We start from the raw sequence: 20,840 nt of genomic DNA, 5'->3' as shown, positions 1-20,840 counted from the left end.
CTTTCTTGCTTTCTTAGGTTTTATGCATGTTCAACTTAGAATTTTCAGTTGAGAGAGGATTCTGTGAATCTTTTCCAATACATTGTAGAAATGGCAATCCCTAAATATTTTGAACAACTTTTCTTCTCATTAACTAGGTCAGTTAATTTTTTTAACCTAAGTTTAAGACTTCATAATTATGCCTTACGAATTCCTACTTGTGAGCAACAAACATACTTTCATCTCCAAGGAAAATGGTCTTTGGAAATTCTTACAATCATTAATGACATTTATTTGTGACCAAAAATAAAGCGGTGCAGAGGGGAAATGCGGGTAGTTAACTATGTCCACAAGGTTAATGGGAGTACAACAGAGAAAGGCAATAACAAGGATCATTTATTGAATTATGAACCATTTAAATGTATGAACAAAGTCAGACTGAAATAATTTAATATATTAATCATGGCATGGTAGCCTAAAACAATCTCTGAAACATTAAACAACAAGAATGTTTTTACACCTAAAACTAATGCCATTTTATATGACAATTATATCTCAATTTAAAAATACAAAACTTCTTTTGAAATTTAAAAAAAAGAATGTTTCGTATAGCATTCACTTACTGTGTCAAGTCTTTACATGTTACAGAACACTACTTGGATACAGCTCAGTGCAGTCACCAAGGAGCTTTAACTGTTTATTCTACATTAGAAAACTAAATATTGAGAAGCCACGTTTAAGGTAGTTTCCAGTCTTAGCAGTAAATTTAGTTTCTACCCTGAACATTCATTATAGAGTGGTCTGAAAATCTCTTTTACTCTGCATGATGCCTCAATAAGCTGGTAGCTCCAGAATGTAGGTAACAATGCTTAATTTTCGTGTAGCCACCAATTTACCTTGTATTTTTTTCAAAAGCATCCAGAAGTGGTTTTTTTGGTTGCCGAAGAGTGATTATATTCATTCATTTCAGCCCAACTGTGAATTATAGCTAACATCCATTCCTGCAAATTAGCAGTTCTTTTTGCTGAAATGAGATCTGTTATGACACTGGCACAAGAAAACCCCTCCCAAGCAATTGCAAACAAGTTTTTAGTAGGCTTTGCTAAAGACTTCTTAAATTTCCCCTTCAATAAGCTTCTGTCTAATGTCAAAACAAAATGTTTAATGTGCACACAATAAAGTTCTTATGTTAGGCCTATGTTTAAGCAAGATAGAAATAGTTTTTATCGTTGGCATCCTGTTACTCTGAAAGGACATACTCTCCAGAAACTGTATTTACAGTTGCCATCTTTAAAACTCAAATTCATTTCAAAATTTAATGCCTAATGTTGTACGTGATAAACAGCAGTGCTTCTCACATGTATTTTCAGAATGTGATACTGAGCAAAAGTAGTGCTATTTAAATTTGCAATTGTCATTTGAAGCTTAGGTGGTTGTGACCTTAACTTCAGTGAACATCAGGTTTCTTACATGTAAAGCATAGCTACTATTTAACCTTTCAGAGTGGTTATGGGCATTAAATGGGAATATATGAAATGTGCTCATCTAGTAGGTGTTCAGTTAATGTTTATCACACTTACTTAATAAGCTAATCCCCATTTTTTAAAATTCTCTGTAACATGATACTGGTATAAGGGAGGGGAGGATTTGCAGCTGCTTTTCTCCCCACTCTGACCTAGTTTGTCTCAATGAAAAGGACAGGTAGGGTGCTATCAAACACTTTCATGCTCTTTGAGGTGAAAGAAATGGTTTACAAAATCAGGGCTCTCTCTCTGCGGAGAGAATCCGCTGTTTGCATGCATCCTCGCCTGCTCCTTTGGGCTTTCCACTTTGCTTTTACCATCTCTGCTGTTCCAGGAAGCCTGTGCTCTGATGTTTCATGACAGCTTTAGCCATCTGTCTTTGGGATGGCTTCCCTTCCATCTACCCTCAAGGGCTTGTGAGCACTGGACCTTTTCTTCCTGCCCCTAACTCCAAAAACCAAAATAAGTATTAATTCTAGTCTCAAGCCCCACTCAGATAATTGGCTCTACATAAATTCATTCATGTTGATAGATCAGTGAGTGATGACATATAGTGCATTTTCTACCTTTTACACGATATAATCCATGTTTTGACTGCCAGGCCAGCATTGGCCTCCAGACCAACAGCTGGCAAACAGCAGTAAGTATTGTCAATATTGAAAGAAAAAGCAATACATTTCAGTAACAAAATCATTTCTAAAATATTTTTTCAATTACTTAATACAATAATAGGAATGTGTTAAATATGAGAACAGGAAAGATTCAGAAATTTGGAGAAAAACATAAATCTGAAAAGTGCGTATACTACATTAAGCTGAAGGAAGATTTGCCTGCAAGTCTAGTGTTTGCCATAAAACCCACATTTAATTGACACAGCATTCACTCATAATACTTGATTATGTGTTCTTTCTAGGCTGGAGATGCTCTATTCAATATAAATTAAGTTTGCTCTTAGAAGAAGGCAGTAGTGGCTCTAGAGGCTGATGGATCCACTATGGTATTCCAGTTAAAATTTTTATATTTTAATTTTGAATTTTATACATATTGTTGTTGTAAAGATAAAGTTCTGTGTGTGTGTGTGTCCTGCTTTACAGATAAAAAAAACGTTGTGTATTTTGTGAGGAGTTATTCGCAATACAATAAAATGAAAATATAATTTGGCAGGTCATTGGCTTTTCTCATGTAAAGCTTACACTTAAGAATCTGAGATAGAGGAGTTTATTGTAAATATTTACTCATACATTTGATAGAAATGTTTAAAATCCAAAGCACACTTAAAGGATGCTTTCCTAATCTGGGAGGAATTAAACTTTTAGAATTAGTCAAGTTAGAAGATCATACAGAAATTCTGAAACTTTAAAACATTTTTTAACTTTTAAATATTTTTTCTTAAAGTGAAACTACTTCAAAAAGTGTTACAAATACTGGTGAATAATTGCCTCTTACTATTCTGCACTCTTATGAGAAATGATCTCCCCCTTTTTGTTGCTTGGATAGGGCCTAAGGATGCTTTTTAATACTAATATTCACAGTTACCAAAGGGAAAGGGACTGGGGAGGAAGGGGGGAAAGTGGGGGAGAAGGGGATTAAGGCTCATTACGATCAGCACACATAATGTGCGGGGAGGGGGCACAAGGAAGGCAGCATAGCATAGAGAAGACAAGTAGTGACTCTATAGTATCTTACTATGCTGACGGACAGTGACTATAATGGGGTATGTAGTGGGGGCTTGATAATGGGGGGAATCTAGTAACCACAATGTTGCTCATGCAATGGTATATTAATGATACCAAGATAAAAAAATCCCTTAAAAAATACTAATATTCATTTTTATCTCATGCAGAAATTACTCAAAGAAGTTTAAAATAAAAAAAATAAATGAAGGCTTTATATGGAGGCTTTAGAAGCCACCTTCACTGTGCAATGTATCCAGACAAATAAATAAACAATAACATTTGATATCAGTAATAGATAACATGACTTTATGGAGCTAAAAGGAGATATAGATAAGTAGACATTATAGATAAGATAGCTAGGTATGTAGATTAAAGTCTTCTGGGTATCTGAATATCATTAATTATCCTGCACAATGTGATGATTTGATATATATATACATTGTGAAATGATTACAGACATTTTTCATTTTAGTGAAACGCAATTGTCACTTTGAAAAATATGGATCAGGAAAAAGCATGCAGTTTTAATAGCAATTTAGACTATCACTTTTGTAACGTTTTGTCCCAGTAGTGAAAGCATAGGTTCTTGCTGAAGCTAAGGCAGGACAAACCATCCTCTACATCAGAAATCTGAATCCTGTAGGCTTTAATAATCCTTTCCTATAGTTTGCCATGCCTTCTGTGACACTCTTGTCAAAAATATGTTACAGAAAGAACAAACAGTATAATGCCACAAAAAAGGAGCCTATAGAAGTACAGTTGGGCGCTAAAGTACCATATATTTTATCATAAAAATTAAAAGCTTAGGAAGAGTGGGATCACCTCACTCCAGTCAGAATGGCTACTGTGCAAAAGACAAGAAAGAACAAGTCTTGGTGAGGATTTGGAGAAAAGGGAATGCTCCTATACTGTTGGTGGAATGTAAATTGGTGCAGCCACCATGGAAAACAGTATGGAGGTTCCTCAAAAAAGTAAAAATAGAAATACCATAAGCCCCAGCAATTCCACTTCTGGGAATTTACTGAAGAAAACAAAATCTCTAATCTGAAAGGATATATATTCATTGCAGCATTATTTATAATGGCAAAGATATGGAAGCAACCTAAGTGTCTATCAGTAGGTGAATGGATAAAGAAGATGTGGCACATATACACAATGGAATATTACTCTGCCATAACAAAGGAAATCTTGCCATTTGCGAAAACATGGATAGAGCTAGAGGATATTATGCTAAGTGAAATCAGCCCGGCAGAGAAAGACAGATACCATATGATTTCACTCACACGTGGAATCTAAAAAAGAAAAGCAAACAAACAAACAAACAAAAAATAGACCCATAAATATGGACAACAGATTGTTGGTAACCATAGGGAGGGGGCTGGAGGGGTGAGTAAAGTAGGGGCTGGGGGGATAATGAGATACAAGTTACAAATTGTAAAATTTAAATTAATTACAGGAATGGAAGTACAACATATAGAATATAACCAATACATCTTGGATTGGTAAAAGTGGGAACTAACTGTTGCCAGCATCTAGTAAAGTATATAATTATTGAGTCATGTTGTACATGTGAAGCAATATAATATTATATATCAACCTTATTTCAATTTAAAAAGAGTGGGAGACAAGAGCTGTGTTATACACAGAATAAAGGCAGATGTGGCCACAGCCCTGGGTTTCTTTATCTCTGTTCTTCATTAGCCACATAATTTTGTTTTTTCCACTTTGCCTTTGGTCCCCTAATGGAGGGGAAATAAAACAAAAGTGAGTTAGAAGCAAGAAAAAGATAGGAGGAGGAGAGGAGGGTTAACAGAGGATTCCTCAGGCTTTTGGCTTTAGTCTTGCTACTCATATTTATATGATAGTATGATATTAATTAGAGAAACAAAACAAAATTCATTTGATCACATATAACATACTGTGCATAGACCAAACACTTAAGAAAAAACTTCTTGACAGAATTTTATGCCTGCAAGAAATTCACAAATTGATCAAAATCCAGCCACACAGAGATTTTCCTTAACAGTAATTCCTCAGCAGCGACAGGGAGGGGTTAAGGATGAAGCCAGTGGGAGGAGCAGGTGGGGTGTCAAGAGCCTTTCCAGGTGTAGCTGTTGCCATGGAAACTTGATTTTGGATGTTTTCTAAGGGATGACATAGTTTAGGTGATCAAGGTGCAGTATCTGAGGCCTATTACTTTAGGTCAACATAAATGTTTTGTAAATATGTGAATGCTTTTGCTGTTTTCCAGTCAAAAGCCCACTTATTCTGTGGTATTTTTGGTGATATTTAGACATGAATTAATGTGCCATTTCCCATATTCTATGTCAGGTAAATATATATGCCCTTGTCACTTACTTAACTATGTGACCTGGGGTAGGTTACCCAACCTCTATGGCTCAGGTTGCTCATCTTTAAAATAAGTCTAACAAGTTAATTAAAATAATTAACTCAAATGTTTATTAAAGAAATTAAATAGATAATGAATGGGAAGCATTTAGCATATGCCTAACACAGAATAAACATCCTATAAATGGTTTTTCATTATTTTCTAAAGAAAAAACATTAATGTAAAATTGCACTGCTTAGCCTTTAAACTTGAGTCTGATATTTACATCTTACCAAATAGTATGAAATTAATAACTCCTAATTTTAGAAAATGACATATAGTAGAAAATGTTGTTTTATTGACTGTTAGGAAAGCATTTTGAAAAATCAAATTGTTTGGTAGGGGAAAAAAATCCATTTGTCATAATGAAAGCTTGTGCTATTGAAAATGCTATAGTTATAATTACTGTTCTTACTAGATTGTTTTTGTAACACTCTTCAGACAAACTGAAAATCTCCATTAAGTCAATTATGTTGTGTCTTAGAGTGTTGCTTTTCCTTGCTACAATTTCTTTTATACTATAGTTTTTCTACAGCTGTCTAATAATTTTCCTATCACTCTGATAAACACAACTATCAACAATCAAGCTTTTTATTTATTTTGTTTCCTTTTGGGTTGGTTGGCCTTAACCAGAACAGACGAATATAAAGAACAAAATAATTACAAATACATGTAGTGTAGAAAATATTACCATCATTGAAACACATATTCTCCTCATAATCATTATTTACTGCATTTGGTTTGAAGGTTCATTACTGACAGGTTGCTGAGCTAATTTTATTCTTTGTAATAAGTTTACAAGAAGTTGACTACTGTCCGTTCTACCATAGCTAATTAATAACCAAAAATAAAGATGTGATTTAAAAATGTAATTGTTTAGAAATAAAATAGAAATTACGTTGCTAAGACAAAGGGTTTTCATTGGGGAAAAAAGTGCATTAATCAGTGGCATAGTTCTAAGATAGGTTGCTTAAAAGTGCTCTTTCAGTTAAAACATAGGCTGCTAAATAGACCTGTAAATGCTTCTATAGTTCCTTCATTCATTTCTGTTTTTTGAGATAAATACTTAGCATCTCATTCTGGTCTATAATATATGGTCTTGTTATATAGAACTCTTGAATTGTTTTACAAATAATTTCTGTTTGTTAAGGGATAATAAAAAGGTAGTAACATTCAAATGGGTGTGTTGGAAGAAGAAAAAATATGCTGAGCATATAAATGGACTGAAATGAGAAAGAATGGAGACTATGGACTCTCAGTTCTTGAAAGTATTCCATAATATTTGAAATATTGATTAGGTTTCCTTATTATTCAGTGCACACTTATAGTTTAACATATGTAGATTTATGGAAATAGTGATTTTATTGAACTGAATTGTTTTCTTAGTTTCCTTTCCAAATTGTTCATTGCTTGTGTGTAAAAATTTAATTAATTTTGTGTGTTGATTTTGTGTCCTGTGTATTTGGTAAATGCATTTATTAGTTCTAACTTTTTTGTGTAGGATCATTAAGGTTTTTCTGAGATCATGTCAGCTGCAAACAGATCATTTTGCCCTTTCCTTTCCAATATGGACAGCTTTACTACTTTTTCTTGCTGGTCTGTTTAGAAATTCCAGTACTATGCTGAATAGAAGTGGCAAAACCAGATATCCTTGTCTTGTTTTGATCTTAGAGGAAAAGTTTTTAGCCTTTCACCATTGAATATAATGTTAGCTGTGTGGGCTTTTCATGTATGGGCATTATCATTTTGAGGAAGTTCTCTTCTATTTCTAGTTTATTTTTATCATTATGAAAAGCTGTTCAAATTTTTCCAAATACTTTTTATCCATCAATCAAGATGATCATGTATTTGCTAAACTTTATTCTTTTAATGTGGTGCATTACATTGATTGATGTTTGTATGTTGAACCACTCTTCATTCATTCATTCCTGAAATGAATCCCACTTGATCATGGTGTCTAATCCTTTAATATGCTGCTGAATTTGTATGCTAGTATTTTGTTGAAAAGTTTTGCATCAATTTTCATTAGGGATATTGGATTTTAGAGTTTTTTTTTTCCTTGTGCTCTTTTTCTTTTGTATCAGGGCATTGCTGGCCTTTAGCATGAGTTAGGAAGTTTTCCCTCTTCAATTTTCTTGAAGGTGTTTGAGAAAATATGGTATTAATTCTTCTTTAAATATGTGGTAGAGTTCAACAGTGAAGCCATCTGCTTCTCTTTATAGGGAGGGTTTTGGTTGCTGATTCAATCTCTTTACTAGTATCATATTTATTCAGGTGTTCTATTATTCACAAGTCAGTTTTAGTAGATTCTAGGTAATTGTTTCAAATAAGTTATCCAATTCCTTTGGCATATAATTGTTCATACTATTCTCTCATAATGTTTTTTATTTTGATAAAACAATAGTAACATTCCCACTTTATTTCTAATTTTCTTAACTTGGGTCTTTTCTCCCTCTTCTTAGTCAAACTAGCTGAATGTCTGCCAATGATGTTGATCTTTCCAAAGAACCAGCTTTTAGGAGTTTTTTTTTTTTTTGGTTTTGGTTTTGGTTTTGGTTTTTCTCTATTGCTTTTCTATTCTCTATTTCATTTACCTCCACCCTAATCATTGTATCCTTCATTCTGCTAGTTTTGGGTTTAATTTTGCTCTTCTTTAGCTAGTTCCTTAGAATGTTGACTTGAGGTTGCTCTCCTTTTATAATGAGTGTACTTACTGTAATGAACTGCCCTCTTAGCAGTGTTTTGACTGATTCCCATAAGTTTGGATGCCATGTTTTCATTTTCAATTGTCTCAAGATATTCTCTTATTCCATTGTGATTTCTTCCTTGAAATATTTGTTGTTTTAAGAGTATGTTTTTAAATTGCCAAATTTGTGAATTTCCAGTTTTCCTTCTGTAATTGACTGATAATTGCATTCCATTGTGGTGAAAAAAGATGCTTTATGTGATTTCAGCCTTTTTAAATTAGTTAAGATAATCTTTATGGCTTCACATGTGATCTCTCCTGGACAGTGTTCCATGCTCCTTTGAGAAGAATGTGTGTTCTGCCATTGTTTGGTAGAACATCTTAGATAAGTCTATTGGTTCTAGGTGGTTTTATAGTATTTCTCTTGTCCTCTAGTTCTTTATTGGTCTTCTTCCCAGTTGTTCTATCCATTAATAAAAGTGAGTTTTTTACATCTCCAGATACTGTAGAATTGTCTGTTTCTCCTTCCAGTCCTGTCAATTTTTTCTTGATGTATTTTGGGCTACTGTTTTTAGGTGTGTGTATGCCTATAATTTTTATATATTTTTGCTGAGTTGAATCCTTTTATTTCAATTTTTGATATTTGTATTTATTATGAAATGGTCACCATGGTAAGTTTAGGTAACATCTGTCATCATACATAGTTAAAAATATTTTTCCTTGTGATGAGAACTTTTATATTCTGTGTTCATCACAATTTTCAAATATGCAATACAGCATTACTAACTATAGTCACCATGCTGTAGGTTAGATCCCCAGGACTTATTTATTTTATAATGGGAAGTTTATACTTTTTGCTCCCTCCACCTATTTCAACTCCCTCCCATTCACCTCCCAGCCCCTTCCTCTGGCAACCACCGATCTGTTCTCTGAATCTATGATCTCATTTTTTGTTTTTGTTTATGTCTTAGTGAACTGAATCTTTTATCCATATATATGCTCCTTATTTTTCTCTTGTAAACTTTTTGGCTATGTAATGAATGAATGGTTTCCAAAATATATTTTTTTTTAAATCTTAACACTCAACAAAGGAAAAACTAAAACAACCCAATTTTAGCAATTGGTGAAAGATCTGAAGTGATACCAAATACGATACTCTGATAGCAGGTAAGGATATGAAAAGATGTTCAATAGCATATGGCTTTAGATAACTGCAAATTAGAACAACACTGAGATCCCAGCTATATACCTATTATGATGGAGTTAATTCAGAAGCCCTGACAACACCAAATGATGTCAAACATGAGGAACAACAGGAACTCTCATTCATGGATGGTGGCAATACAATATGTGATGGTACAGCTCCTTTGGAATATAGTTTGGCAGTACCTTATGAAGCTAAACATACTTACAGCATGTTCCAGCAATCACACACCTGGTATTTTCCCAAATGAGTTGAAAATTTATGTCCACACAAAAATCTGCACATGAATATATATAGCAGATTTATTCACAATTGCCAAAATGTGGAGGCAACCACAATGTTCTACAGTAGGTGAATGGATAAACAGTGGTATATCTGTGCAACAGGATATTTTTTGTAATAAATACAAAGGAGCTATGAAGCCACAAAAAGACATGGAGGAAACAAATGCATATTGCTTAATGAAAGAAGCCAACTTGAGAAGGCCACATGCTCTATGATTCCAACTACGTGGCATTCTGGAAGAGGTAAAAAGTCAGCGGTTGCCAGTGCCTTGGGGGTTGGGAAGGAGGAATGAACAAGTGGAGTACAGGGGATTTTTAGGACAGTGAAATTATTCTGCATGATACTGTAATGTTAGATACATGATATTATAGATTGCCAAAGCCATTAAATGCACAACACAAAGAGTGAACCAGAATATAAACTATGGACTCTAGTTAATAAGGGTGTATCAGCATTGGTTCACCAATTGTAAGTAATGTACTGCACTAATGCAAGATGGTTGTAGTAGGGGAACCTAGTGGGGTGTATATGGGAACTCTCTAGACACTCTTTTTGTGTAAACTTAAGACTTTGAAAAGTAAATTCTATTAGTTAAGAAAAAAGATTGTGAACATTGAACCAGAATGCTCATGTTCAAATTCCAGCTATATTATTTCAAGGTGACTGACTTTGGGCAAGCTACTGAACTTTCTTGTGTCACAGTTTCCCTTCTTTAAAATGGGGATAATAATAGGACTTACAGGTATGTTTTGCAAAAAAATGTTAGTATATGTAAATCATCTAGGACCATGCCTGGCATATAGTAAGTCCTATATAAACATAAACTATACTCATTTAATCCTCAAAACAACTAATACCATTTTGCAGATGGGGTAAATATCATGTTCAAGGCTAAATTAGTAGTAGCAGAACAAAAGTTTGAATCCAGGTTCTGTCCAAAGCTTATGTAATATATACCCTGTCTTTCCCTAATGTGTTGATAAGCACATACCAAACTCTTGGGTAAAATAATAAATCTATGTTTATAGTAGAATATTACATTTAACCTACAACTTATGTGACTTGATGATGTTTCAAAATAAAGGAATTGAAAATGGTAAGTTGGAGTGATGTCAGCAAGATGGTGGAATAGGAGGTCTCCCCTTGTTTTTCCCTTCAGCAACAACAATTTGGAAGCCATCCATGGGGATTATAAAATCCCAGTGGAGTCCAATTCCCAGGAGCACCATTTTGAAAAGGCAGGCTCATGTGCAGGGGGCAGACTTGCCAACTGTTGTCCTGACTGTGGACCGGAGACAACCCTGTCCCCCGGTGGACTGTGTTACCGTCCCATTTGGTTTCGAACTTGCTACCAACCCTATCTGCCAAGGAGTCTGGTAGGAGTAATGCCTGCCTGTGCCCTTTGTGACATCCACAAATTCTGTCCCGTCTATGGATGCCGAAGTAGCCCGTGACTTAGCTTCGCCCCTCTTAGCCACCATCCCTGTCCACCTGGGGGCCAGGAGGAAGACACACCTGTCTGGGCCTGAGGCAGGCCCTCCAACCTTTGCCCAACTGCAGATCCTGAAATGGCCCAGTAACGTGGCTCCAGCCACTCTCAGCCATGGTCTGAGAATACTCCTACTAGGAAAAACATGCTTGTCCACATCCCTGAGGTAGGCCCACTGAGCGGGGTCTGACTGTGTATCTGGAGGCAGCCATGTAATCTGGCTCCAGGCCCTCACAGCTACAGTCTGGGAACAGTCCCAGAGGGAGACACTCACCCATGTACCTGTAGGCAGGCCTGCCAACCTTGGTCTGACTGTGGCTCCTGAAGCAGCCTGTGACCTGGCTTAAGCCCTCCTCAGCCACGGCCTGGGCCAATCCTGTCCACCTAGGAATTGGTAAACTGCTGGGAGACCAGTGAACTGTCAGGAGCCTTTTCAGAAACCTGGAGGGAGCCAGTAATACCCCGTGTAATACCAGGGACACTGGGTAACATCCAGTGCCACCAGCTGCTACCCAGTGGTGCCTCCATTTCACATTTGGGGTGTTAGAGGCATGCAGCTGGTAACAGACAACCCCAGTCGTGAACCCAGGTGTCACATTGTTGATTTTAATTAGTTAAAAAGTGATCCTCTCATACACATAAGATAAATATTAATGGTTACAGGATTAAAAATGTAAAAATTATGAGTCATAATCAGGACATAAAGAGGAGATTGGATAATGGATAAAGTGACTAACTGAAATCAAATGGGGACATATAAGCTAAAGCCATCTATAAAGTTACAAGTAATGACGTAAATGTTTTGCCTATTATTTTGGATTGAATTGTATCCTCACAAAAGGTATGTTAGTATCTTAGCTACTGATAACTGTGAACTTGATCTTATTTAGAAATAGGGTTTTTGCAGATCAATTCAAATTAAGATGAGGTCATGCTGACTTTGGATGGGCCTTAATCCAATGTGACTTTTGTCCTTATAAGAGGAAAGTAAGCACAGATAGCCACAGGAGTGAACACCACATGAAAACAGAGGCAGAAACTGGAATGATACATTTACAAGCCAGAAATGCTAACAGCAGACACTGGGAGAGGGTCATGGAACAGATCTCTCTCATAACCTCCAGAATGAACCAGCTCTGCTGGCCCATTGATTTCAGACATCTTACCTTCAGACTGTGAGAAAATTAATTTTGTCCAAGCACCAATTCATATTTGTATGTAGTACATTTATATAATACCCTCGGACAGCATGGGTTTGAACTGCACAGATCCACTTATACACAGATGTTTTTCAATAAATATATTGGCAAATTTTTTAGAGATGAAAAAAAAGCATATTCTCTCTGGCTTACTTTATTGTAAGAATAATACATATAAAAAGTATGTTTCTGATCTATAAGGCTTCCAGTCAATGGTAGGCAATTAGTAGTTCAATTTTGGGGAGTCAAAAGTCATACATGGATGTTCAGCTGTGTAGAGGTCCAGCTCTCCTAACTCCTGCATTGTTCAAGGTTCAGCTATATATCATTCACACACACACACACACACACACATACACACACACACACACTCCCCACACTCACAGTGGATCCTGTGGACAAAAAACTCTGCAAATGGCTGCTGTTGCTCAAAGTATCATGGATATATCTTCATTTCTATTTTCATAGATTTTTCCTTCTTTTAACTAGATGATCACTATTCCAAATATATCTTAATTCATGTAACCATGCATAGGTGGAAATTAACTAAGTCTTTTTTTTTCTTTTTGCAGTTACAAACACTATTGCAACACTATCTTTGTAAATAACTCTTTGCACACTATGCTGGTCTACCTATGGAGATAAGGTTTAAGATATAATCTATTTATAGGATAAAAAGAACTGGCATGCCAAAAGGGACATGCATTCTCAGTTTGGTGCATGTTGCAGAAATACCCTCCAGAAAATGTAATACCAGTTTGTACTTGAACCAACAATGTCTGAGATGGGGGCTGTTATTCAACACTCTCATTAACAATGAATGTTATCCAAAGTATTAAGAGTTATCAGTTTGAAAGAATAATACGATTTTTGCTTTTAATTCTTGAGTTTTTTGGGGTGGTAAGTTTTTTGAATCTGTAGTCCTATGTATTATCTCTATTACATTTTGGTATAATTGTTATTTAAGCATTACATATTTAACTGTAACTTCATCTATTTTTGTCTTTAATTCTCCCTAAAAATTTAAATACCGTTACAGTATTTTTAACTTTGCCAATTTGAACGAAGTCACCTATTAAGCTTGCTTAGTTCAGTGCCAGATATCACTTTGATGAAAAAATTAATTAAATATCCATGAATTTGTCTTATGCCTTCTGCCATTCTTTGTGACTCATGTAGTGCATTTCATCCAGATTTTAATATTGAACCTGACGTAGTATTAACACATGTGTGTGTGTGTGTGTGTATAAACATATACAAAGGTATATTTTCATACATACACATTAGATGAAGAAAAGGCTTTTTGGAACTTGAATACTGTAACAGCATGTTTCAAAAAGGGAAAACTGAAGATACATAAGAGAGTGGGGTACATGACAATGGCAAGGTCATTGTTTAGACTAGAGTAGACAGGATCCAGTGCTTGGGTCCACAGGCTGATCCCAAGTAGGACTCTTATCAATCACTCTTATAGAAGGAAAACCTGAAGATACAGTCACCAGTATGCAAGGGTTGGTCAGTGTGGTGTTAAGACTGTAAAGAAGGTCTTTTCTGAAAGTGCCAATTTTCTTGGTGAAGTAGGTATATGATCAGCTAAATATGAGGAGGGAGAAGAAAGTATTTGAACCACCCCCTAAACATGAGTACTAAGAATATGAATATGGCAAGCTGGTATTGAGCTTTCAGGGCCATTTTCTGGATTAGTTCCCTATGTGTATTAACTTCAATTTAAAAGTTAATACCAATCTTTTATAAGTCAATTTTAGTAGAAAAATATTCCAGAAAGATAGTGCCAATTTTGGACACTAACAACCTTTCGTAATAAAGTTTAATAGTTTACACATTAAATGTTTAAAGGAAAGTTCATGCTTAGGATACTATAGAAAACAAAATATTTGTTTAATGAAGTAATCAATAGAGTGCTAAAAAGTGACTTAGGGAGAAAATATTTAAGAACAGTCACCCAAGACCAATATGTTTTCTGAAAGCTGATAATCACCCTACTATTTGCCTCATTTTCTTAATTATTATAAGAAAGCTTTTTAAAAATTACCATTTTAATGGAAATTTTGAAACCATTTCCTTGAACTTCCCATTAAATTGTTCTGTACTACCATCAGGTTTAGTTCTGATACTAACACTTAGAATTTATATTTGGGTTTTGTTTATTATTTTCAAACTAGAACTACTTTAATACATGAAACTACTACCCTTTCATTTTAATCCCTGGTTAATCTGACATCTTGTACCTATGTGTTGTAGGTGCCATTTCATTTTCTGTTAAAAGCAGAAAAAATTATTCCCAGGAATATTCAGATCAAGGTCAAGATCAACATAATCAAGATCAACTACCCTCCTGTCACAAAACAGTATCCCAACTATCCAATGAGTTTCATGAGGAAGACTCAGGTAAATGGATTCTAAAGAATTTCACGTTCAATTCTCACAAATTCACATTCATTTTTAAATCACTATATATGTTTACATTCAGAATACATGTACAAATGTGTGTTGTATGTATCTGTAAGAATTTTATTGTATTATTTCATGAATAACTTTATGTAGTTTCCTTTCTGTGTTCTGTTATTGCTATTAATAGATTATAATACTTCCTCTTGAAGGCTGCCTACTCTTATGAAAGTGAAAACATATATATAGTTGTTACTAAAAAATTACACAATTTCTGATAAAATGTTAATGAGTGTATTAACAATGCTTTGAACGTGCTTTTCTTACTTCACCATAGGAGGTATTAGCAAGCTTCTTTATATGCAAAGGAAAGGAAAAGCTATTGTTTTCCCTTCCTATATTATACAGCTTTATTTGAATGTGGTTAAGCATCATATCTTTTTAGTGGAAATTCAAAAGAAAATGAGATGCTGGAGAGTTGGAATAGGCAAGGCAGATTTCCTGAAGAATGGGTGAATGAGTTCTCTCATCGGTGAGTAGCAGGGACATAGACGGCATGAGAGAAAAGTGGGTCACCAGGAGCAAAGCTGTGGAGACAGAAAGGAATATCAAAAAAGAAACCTTCACTGAGAGAATTTGTATTTAGTCAGGATTCTTCTGGGAAACAGATACTAATATAAGATAATTAATGTAATATAAGATAATTAATATAAGATAATATATATAATAAATATATATGTATAATATATAATATATAATATATAATATATAATATATATAACATAATGAAAGAGAAGGACAGAGAGAGAGAGACATTCTGAGTTTAAGGAATTGACTGACATGATTGTGGGGTCTGGCAAGTCCAAAATCTTTAGGGCAACCAAGCAGGGTAGAAAATTAGGTAAGGGCTGCTACTGCAGTCTTCGGTCCAAATTCCCCAGGGCATCTAGGCAAACTGCAAGCTCAGGCTTGGTTTCCAAGTTTCAGTCTTGACCAAGAATTGCTTCTTCTTCAGGTAATCTCAGTCTTTGCTTTGAGGCCCTCCAACTGATTGGAGGATATACACCCACATCATGCTGGATTTGTAATCTGCTTTACTCAAAGTCTACTGTTTTAAGTGTTCACATTTAGAACAAAAAATACCTTCATACCAACATGTAGACTGTTGTATAGCTAAACAAGTGGACACTATAGTCAAGCCAAACTGTCACATAAAATTAACCATCACAGAATACATGGATTAAGAGTGGGCCTTAGGCACTATTCAAAATGGTTTGGAAAGGGAAGAGAAGTTGGATCCAATTAGGCCACTGCCAACAGCAAACTGGGTTTGAAGTGAAGAGAACAGTGTCTTTTGCGGTGGTGATGGAGATAGACAAATACCACTAAAGATGGAAAACATGTCAGAGACTAGCATTAGATGACTCTTTTAAGAGAGGAGAGAGAGGACTGATTCCAAATAATAACAAGGTTGGGTTGTATCTTGGTGAAAAGAAAAATATTAAGATAGTGATTTAAAAGTGTTGTGGTTTTGTTAAATTAACATTTGTTAAGTAGAGACCCAGGGTGTCAGATGGTGAGTCAAGGAAAGACCACAAGGGAAGGTGAAATAGAAAAGTTTATTACTCACAGGTCCTGGTGAATGCACATGCCTTCCCTCAAGAGGCCGCACCAGGAGTTTAAGGCAGAGTAAGCAGAGGGCCTGGAGCACATGCCTTTATTAGCATCCTCAGGTGAAGTGCTCTGGGGTTCCTGGGCCAAGGCTGGATTGGTCAATTCAAACCAACAAGAGTGGACTTTTGCTATGCTTCATGGAGGCTTTTTCTAAGGGCTGTATAAGCAGAAGGTCCTAGAAGGTAGGTTAGTTGGGGAACAGTTGGAGGAGTCAAATTAGGAACTTAACATTTACTTGTGACTCTGCTGGGTTGTTACTTAGGGCAGACACCCTGGGAGGAGCTAGTGCCGGTTCAAGGACCCTGCAAGCACCTTGGCCATAATGGATATGGAAGCAGGAATATTATGGCATTGTTTAGCTAAACTCAACAAGAAGAAAAAAAATGTCTGGAAGATTATAATGCTTAGTATGGGTTTGTACTTGCTGATTTTGATGGAACAGCAAAAAGACATTTGCATCTGTCATCATCTGAATATTTGGAGCTGAGACAAGATGAAAAAAATAATAAAATGGGTTATAAAGATTTAGGGTTTTTTCAGTTGAAATCATGCCGGTGAGGCCAAAGAGTAGATGACTGTTGTAGATGGATTATGCTAGTTAAACCCTCATGTAAATCTAAGGCAAAATAGCCATGAAGAAAAACCAGGTTTCTAAAAGTACTTTAGGAGAGTTTGAAAGGAAATCAGAATTATTATGGTGTCATGTTAATAGGGTAAACCAGAGTGATATCTAATAAAAAAATCGGATCTACTTGATGGCAGGTTACAAGGTAAGTTAAGAACTAGGAAAAAATGCATCAATAACATTATAGGCATTTTCATTTCTTCAGACAGGCCTTCTCATATCCCTACACAGGATTAACTTTTTCATCCCCTATGATACCATGAGTCTTTCTCTTACTGATCGCTCAGCAGTACATTTCTTTTCAATTAGGGAAGTTTCAGATATGCAAAATGAGTAAGTTTTGGAGCTCTAATATACAAAAATGTCATTATAGTTAACAGGACTGTATTGTATACTTGAAATTTGCTTAGAAGGTAGATCTTAAGTGTCTTCACCACCACCACCCTCCCACCAAAAATGGTAACTTTGTAAGATAATGGATGATGGCTATATTAATTAGCTTGATTATAGTGATTATTTCACAATGCATACATATATCAAACCAAGTTTTATACCTTAATTATATACAATTTTTAATAGTTACACTTCAGTAAAACTGGGGCAAAAAAGAAATGAAAAAACTAGAGAATTTTTTTAACTTCCCAAATAGGTATGAAAAATAATGGTAAAACTCAGTTTTATTGATGGTCAGATTGAAAGAGGCAATCTTATGCATTATAATGGGATTTTGAATTAATAGATGTCAAGAGCATTTACAATATGTTTGAAACTTCTAAGAATTGTTTATCCCCTTTGATCCAATCATTTCAGTCTATGATACTTGTTGGAATAAAATAATCAAATATAAGCACAAGTAGTTTTATGTAAGAATGTTCCTTATATGATCTATTCTGTTGAATAATTGAAACTCATTTTTATAATTTTTGGATTTTATTTAAAATGTTTTTGAATGTGTACTACCTGCATATAATGGTTTTTTAATTGAAGAATAGTTGACATATATCACTGTGTAAGTTTAAGACATAGAGCATAATGATTTGATTTATATATATTGTGAAATGATTACCATAATAGGTTCAGCTGACATCCATCTTCTCATATAGATACAATAAAAAGGAAAGAAGAAAAGTAAAAAGGAAAAAAATATTTCCCCTTGTGGTTGGAATGCTTAGGATTTCCTCCGTTAATGACTTTCCTATGACAGCAGTGTCAATTATCATCATCATGTTATCTGTTACACCCTAGTACTTATTTATCTTAGAGCTGGAAGTTTGCATCTTTAGACCACCTTATTCCATTTCCCCCTCCCACTACTCTCCATCTCAGGTAACTGCAAGTCTGATCTCTTTTTGTATGAATTTGGGGTTTTTTTTTTTTTGGTTCCACATATGAGTGAGGTCACACAGTATTTGGCTTTCTCTGTCCAACTCATTTCACTTACCATAATGCCTTCAAGGTCTATCCATGTTGTCACAAATAGTAGGACTTCCTCATTTTTTATGGCTGAATAACATACCACTGTGTGTATATATATATATATATATCCACCCGTCCCTTAATGGATACTTACATTGTTTCCATGTCTTACCTATTGTCAATAACGCTGCTATGAACATGGGGGTGTAGATATCTTTTTGAGTTAGTGTTTTCATTTCATTTCCTTTGGTTATATTTCCAGAAGTAGAATTGCTCAATCATATGGTAGTTATAGTTTTAATTTTTTATGGATCCTCCATGCTGTTTTCCATAGTGGCTGTATCAGTTTACATTCCCACCAGCAGTACCCAAGTTCCCTTTTCTCCACATCCTCACCAGCATTTGTTATCATTTGTTATCTTGTCTTTCTGATGATAGTCATTCTAACAGACATGAGGTAATACCACATTGTCGCTTTAATTTGCATTTCTCTTATTATTAGTGATGAAACTTAAATTTAGTAACTCATATTCTCTGAATGATAGAAATGTATAAATATACACACTCATTTACTAATATATCAATTACCTATAGTTTTTGTATTCCAGTATATTTATATACATCTATTTGTAGCTAGTATATATGTGTTTTTTGATATATTAAGCCTGGTATTTTATACAAAAAAATTAAGTAGTTTACTGTTGGTCAGAGATAATGAATAATTTCTAAGCTTCTTTAAGCTTTTCAGGAATTTCTCAAATTTCTATAATGAATGTTACTGATTTTGTAATTAGGAAAAACATCTTTTGCACGTAAAACAAGTTCATTGTAAATTATTAATTAAATGAAATTTTTTGAAATATACATTGTGCAGACATCTAAACAAGGCATTTTTAAACCCATAGATTGCTTGAATTAAAGAGAATATGCACTCAGGTTTAAAGCATAGTTATGTTAATGTAAATGCCAAATTGCTGGCATGTATGTTAATTTTCTGACTTGGGTTTTACTACTGAAATTTCCGTGAACTTAAGTATACAATTCTGGAAAATGTGATCCTGCAGATACTGTGTTATTTTTTCATTCTGTTTCATCTGTATGGTGTTCCTAAGTAATAATAATTTTTTTAAACCATAACAGTTAATCATTTTTTAAGCATCTCTACACTTGCTACATGCCATTCTAAGAATTATCTCAATCCAGAGTTCTATAGTGGAAGTATAATCAACCTCATATTATAGATCAGGAAACAGACACAGAAAAATTAAGATCAGGCAAGTAGTAAGAGGATGAACCCAGACCTAAACCCAGGCTTCAGTTCATCTTCATGACTATTTTTATTGCTACCCACAAATTGCCAAGCAATTATAATGCTTTTACTGCCAATTAATATTTTACATAACTGTGTACATTTATTATCATTTTTTTTTACTTTTCCAGAAGGGTGAAAGTAAAAAGAGATAGGTACTTTAAATCCTAGGGAACCCCAAAGAAATTTCAAAGTCCTGCCATCTTAGAAGAAGTGGAATCAAATATAATGTAGGGGTCCATGTCACTTCAGTGGGTGACTGAAGTGTCCTCTTTCCAAAAATGTGTGGTTTACTTTTAGAAAAAAAAATTTGAGGCTATTAAGTTTCCTACATGATTACTGACTTACACGTGGCCTGAAGCAGTACTATGGAAATATGCTTGACTCTCAAAAATATTAAAGAAAACAAACAGTAATGTTCATACAGATGGAATTTTATAATCTTTTATAAAAATAATTTGAACAAGTCAGATCTTTTAAATCATTGCTTCATAGCAGAGTTGGCCCCTTCATAATCATTGAAAACAATTTAGTTGCTTGCCTTTCTGATGGAAATTATATCAAACTCAAGGATAGTCTGGCACAGCGGCAGGATAATTATCAGTTATACATCCTAATGGCTTTAGAAAATCCTGGCACAGATGTTGAAAGAAAAACTTTTTATGAAACACAAATGACCGTGAACCAGTGAGTCATCTACACAAACCTTTTGGAAATCATTTTAACGCTGGTGCTTGATATCAGGCATTCTGAGCATCTCCTTCCACGTCGTAGCAAATCTCCAAGGATTCATCTGTGGTTCGACTCAAATCAATAATTCATCCTTTCAGCTGCCAGATCCAGAGCCCTTCAACCTTTTCAGTGTATTGCCCTCACCACTGTGGTTTTTCTTGCCTTTCGTTTTTCTTTTTCTGCCTTTCTTTTTTCTTTCTTTTTCACCCTGAATCGTTCAGATCTTCCTCTTTTATTTAATTCAT

At 34.8% G+C, this 20,840-nt stretch overlaps 1 protein-coding gene across 1 annotated transcript in view; it reads left to right on the top strand.

Annotated features, from left to right (window-relative positions):
- LOC108406243 (cilia- and flagella-associated protein 47-like) overlaps window positions 1-14,837 on the top strand; it is a 92,764-nt gene extending 77,927 nt beyond the window's left edge. Inside the window, exon 23 of the mRNA XM_073228037.1 lies at window positions 14,693-14,837. The gene's annotated coding sequence lies outside the window, so the exon portion shown is untranslated. The remainder of the gene's footprint in view (window positions 1-14,692) is intronic.
- Window positions 14,838-20,840: the final 6,003 nt, after the last annotated feature.

The sequence above is a fragment of the Manis javanica genome, chromosome X, assembly GCF_040802235.1.
Source record: "Manis javanica isolate MJ-LG chromosome X, MJ_LKY, whole genome shotgun sequence".
Lineage (NCBI taxonomy): Eukaryota > Metazoa > Chordata > Mammalia > Pholidota > Manidae > Manis > Manis javanica.
The sequence above is the reverse complement of the archived record's forward strand: the minus strand, read 5'-3'. Positions and strand labels throughout refer to the sequence as shown.